At 34.2% G+C, this 4,945-nt stretch overlaps 1 protein-coding gene across 2 annotated transcripts in view; it reads left to right on the top strand.

Annotated features, from left to right (window-relative positions):
• Positions 1 to 4,650, top strand: part of LOC122253466 (uncharacterized) — a 29,312-nt gene extending 24,662 nt beyond the window's left edge. For both annotated transcript variants that reach the window (XM_043016561.2, XM_043016560.2), the window contains one exon: positions 1 to 4,650. This exon is cut by the window's left edge and continues 84 nt beyond it. The gene's annotated coding sequence lies outside the window, so the exon portion shown is untranslated.
• Positions 4,651 to 4,945: the final 295 nt, after the last annotated feature.

Below are 4,945 nucleotides of genomic sequence, written 5' to 3'. Positions count from 1 at the left end.
CCTATGATATTAAGGGCACCCTGCATCCCTTGTTTTTGATGTCCTGTAAGCTTTCCATATAAAGCTATTTTCACAACTCCTGCCACATGGTCTCCGAGGGCAGGATAGACACCAGCCACATGCAACAGCTGCCCATACAGGATTCAATATATAGTCCTTGTCAAGTGGCGTGGCATTTCACATGTCATCTTAAAGTCTGTACAAAATGCACAGCTTGTATGGACTTCTAAGTACTGCAACAGCTCTTGGTTCCTGTTTTTAGCTTGATGGAGATGCTTGTAAGCACACAGGATATACAAGTGGGAAATCCATGCTTGCTTAACATGAACTGCTTACTGTGAAAAAGGACTTGCAAGTATATATTTAACCAAGGTTGACAATACTATTGATTAGGAATCCATAAATGAATGCATTAATAATCCATGTCATATCAAGTAAATGTATAATAATTTAAGTGTGAGTGTTCAACTATTATCATGAACACTGCTGTAATTCAGCAAAGCTTTCCTATGTATTTTGAATTACTATTACTTGATTTTCTTGAACATCATATTTTTCAAAGAAGAGATGCCCAAGTAAGTTACCAAGAATAAGACCTATGCTAGATATGTTGCTGAACATTCAGTATTGTCAGACAATTTTCCATATTTAGAGTGTCAGTTTTGGTGGCATAACTTAGACCCCTAGAGCTGCTTCTAGCTAACATACATATGTAGATATATATATATACATATATATTTGATTTCTATATCTATATTTCTTTCTTTTTCCTTTGTGATGGTGTAGGTTCTCTTACTTTTATGTGATTGAGTGCTCCTGAAACCATGAATGCAAAGTTATATCCCAACTCAAGTTTCAAAATAATTCTCTTGATTTTTTTTTTTTTTTCTCTCTCTCTCTCTCTCTCTCTCTCTCTCTCTCTCTCTCTCTCTCTCTCTCTCTCTCTCTCTCTCTCTCTCTCTCTCTCTCTCTCTCTCTCTCTCTCTCTCTCTTTTCTTTTCTCTTTCTCCTTTAACTAGTCCATATTCTTTCAATCACTCTTGATTCTATATTTTTTTCACACAAAGGAGCTTTTTCAATCTGTCTAACATCCACTGGAAGGTATATAGTGATGGACAAGTCCTGGCTTCAGGGAAGGATCACTATTCTTCCAAACCTGTATCATATTAGCAAAGAGGCACTCCCTACACTTGCAGCCTTTTGCCCTTTGACAATTTTTGCCTTCTGTGATTACAGTCTTCATGTGAAACTCCTAATCACTGCCCTTTTGCAGCTTCTTCTTCAACTGGCCCTGTTATGTATGCCACTTTTAGATCACTCGTAAAGGCCCTTTAGGTTTTGTGTATTGTGAAGAAGATAGGGTTAGGGGGGAAGGGGGTAGGGTAGGAAGTTGCCTGTTCCCAGAACTATTGATGTTGATATGGTCTCCTTTAGGGATTAAAGGTATTAGTGGAATTAAAGTGATTATATGTCAGCCTATATGGTAATTGTACTGTACTACTGACATTTTTAATGTGTTCAGTTGAATGAACATGCAAAATCACACAATGTTGCGTTTCGGTGCTAACTCATTACATAGTTCTTGGAACCTTTCTTGCTGATTTTAATATTATTGTAGCACCTTGCTAACTTAGAAATAAACAAAAATGCCAGAGTACATACCTCCTAAGTTTCTTGAATCATCAAGTTGAATAGGTGTCTATTGTTGATGTCCTCCTGTGGACGCAATATAAATGAATATGTCCTGAGGTCTCTTCATTTCAAAGTTGTACATTTTCTACAACTTGTATGATTTGATGAATATTTCTGATTAGAAATCAGTAGTAATTTTTTTTTCTTTTTCTTTTTCATTTTACAATATTTCTTCTGGTATTAAATTATTGTCATTATTATTGTACTTCATAATTTTGTTTATATACATACATGCATTTTATGAAACCTATTCATTGATTGCGCTAAATGAGAGATATTGTTTTATTATTTTATGTATTCATATTTTGCTTTTTCATAACTAGTAATTATAGATAAGTATATATATATATATATATATATATATATATATATATATATATATATATATATATATATATATATATATATATATATATATATATTTTCCCTGTTGTAGGTAATAAAGAAAAAGTTGCCACAGGGGCTCATTAGTTCCTTAAGATGAAGTTGGCCCATCTGAGTATGCTCTTCTTAAGGCATCAAGTAGAGACCCCTTCCTGAGATTAGTCTGTCCATTGCAGTGTCTGTTTTACGAATTCCAACTCCCAGTATTAGAGAATCTTGCGCCTATCCACGATACACGTGCCTTCACTCGATATTTGAAGTTGCTCCACTTGTCTAACGAAGAGGATGTTATATTGGTAAAACAGACAGTGTGTTGCAATTTCCTCTAAAGACCACAACTCTGGCTGATATTGTGGCAGAAGAAGCCCTGGGAGGGTTTTGGTCAAGGACTGTGTTTGAAATTGATACAGAAAGGGTTTGATGAATATTGCAGAGGTGTTCTTTTCACTCAGAGTGAGAGATACAATATGTAAAGGGAGAGGGGAGGGATAAGATTTTCCTTTATGTGGTCTATGAAGCATTCTTGCGTTCACTATGGTGTGGTATTATGCAGAATTGCGTTAGATTCTTTGTTTTAATGAGTTGATGTGTTGATACTGCAGACAGCTAAAATTGCATACTGTGGTCTTGTGTCTGATTGTTCCATTTCCTACTCTGAATTTTCTTTAAGGGTTATGTAAGCTTGTAATGTTGTTATGCATTTTAACTGCTTGTCATTCTTATCTTCTTTCCACACATTTCTTTTTTTTTTTTTCTTTCTTTCTTTCTTTATTCAACTAGTGGACCACATCTGATTCTGAATATTGTCACAGCTTTCAGTATTTTAATTCAGATCAAACCATATCTCTTTCTCAAATGTGTGTCCCTTTGAATTCCCAGGTTTTATGTTAGGCTGTTTGTCAACTGGACTCATTCAATTGTTTTATTGAATAGTTTATTTTAATATATATAAAAGATATAAGAATGAAATCATGTTAACGCATTTTGATGATGGCTGTGCATAATAGATATTTTGCTGTAATATGTCCAGTTAGCATGTAGCTCATAGCTGTAAAAGGATTTACCCTGGAATTGACTCATGCCCATTCAGTCAAGTCCTGTGGAATATGTTAGGTTTTGCTATTAGGGAACTAATGCCAGTTTCTAGTTAATTACTGTACTGCTTGGCATTACATCTATATATCATGCAATGAGGTTAAGCAAGGTTTATTTTTATTTATACTTTTTATTTTATTTATTCTTTTTTTTACTTTAACTTTGTTTGGTAATGAGGAGAAAGGAATTGTGATAATTCTAGCATATAAAGTGCAAATGTTCATAATGGAGAAGAGCCATGACCTGACCCTAGAGGATAAGAGGTCGACAAGCCAATTTGTGGATAGAAATCCTCCCCAGGCAATGAAGAGGAAGGGCTGACCAAACCTTTTGCTTGAAAATTCACCTAGGGTTTTGTGCAAGCAATATCATGTATAGCCTCATTATGTGCTCTGTTCAGTATAATAATTATAATGTTACTGATGATTTCAAGTCCCATTGTTTGTGCTCACTGCATGATGGATATTTTGAGTAATGTACTCTTTCTACAAGTGGGATTTGTTTTGAGAAAATCTTAAAGACCTCTGCACAACTTTTGTCATAAGGCAAGGTGTGGTGATGTCGAGGAATAGTCATTAAGCTATCATTGGCGACTTAGGGTCTGCTTTCCAAGGCAGCCCAGAGGTTGGCATGGGTGCATTATCATAGAGATATTTTGATAAAAGTTTTTGGGGGTGGGGGGTGGGGAATCTATTCCAAATACTAGCCTAGACTTGGATGATTTAAGAATTTCTGTAATCCCAAAGCAAAGGCCCTAAATGTTTGAGTCTCCATTGATGTTCTATATATATATAATCTTGAAGGGGGGCACAGCCTCATACTGGGTGCATGTTACAAGACGTGCCGGCATGCTGTAAAGTCAAACCCATTGTGTTCAAATTCCATGTGATATATATATATATATATTTACATTGTGTAAAGTGTCATTAACCTTTACCTACTATATTTTCCTTTTTTATATATATATATACATAGTACATAATGTTCAAATGATCTGTGTATAAGGTAACAAATAAACATGTATGTTACTATGTCATTACCTGCCATACTGTGCATGTCTTGTATGTTATCTAAAAAAAAAAGAAGCTTCAGAAATGTATTATTTTCTACTTTGTTATTTAGCTTTTAACACTATTGTGCACTGGATGGATAACGTTCTCCCTTCCTTTTATCTAAACTACTCATTATGTATATCAATATTTCTGAAGTACAGATGAATATTTTGTTACAAGATTTCCTATGTTATGTATATATTTAGCCTCGTAACACCATGAGTTTTATTGTGTACAACATAACCACTTTTGTCTCTGAATAAATCCCAGTGAGTCCCTCTTCAAGTTGTTATCTGTGATAGTCAGGGATTGTTATAAACTAGCATATTTTTTTTTTTTATTAATTTTTTCAACTGAATAATAGTTGGTTTGTTAGGATGATTATGGAGAGTCAATCATAATTAATTAATAAAAGATGTTTTTGTGTTGTGTGTGTATCACTTCTCTATCCCCCGTGGAAAACTTGGGAATATGGCTGGAAAGACATTTTTGAAATAAAAACATATAAGGAAGAACAGTGATCAGTAGGCTTTGATACTGTGGAAATTTTATAATTACTTGTAATTTATGTTCAAGATCAACATGCTGATTAACACTTGGACAAATTTCTATCAAGGGTTTAGATAGACAGTCATAATAATAGTGATTGTGATAAGTTCCTGGGATTTAATTATTCCTGTAATATGAAAAGAATATGTAATTTTTTCTCCCTGTATTTAAGA

This window comes from Penaeus japonicus, unplaced genomic scaffold, assembly GCF_977035675.1.
Source record: "Penaeus japonicus unplaced genomic scaffold, GWHDUDI00000001_assembly GWHDUDI00000015, whole genome shotgun sequence".
Classification (NCBI taxonomy): Eukaryota; Metazoa; Arthropoda; class Malacostraca; order Decapoda; family Penaeidae; genus Penaeus; species Penaeus japonicus.
The sequence above is the reverse complement of the archived record's forward strand: the minus strand, read 5'-3'. Positions and strand labels throughout refer to the sequence as shown.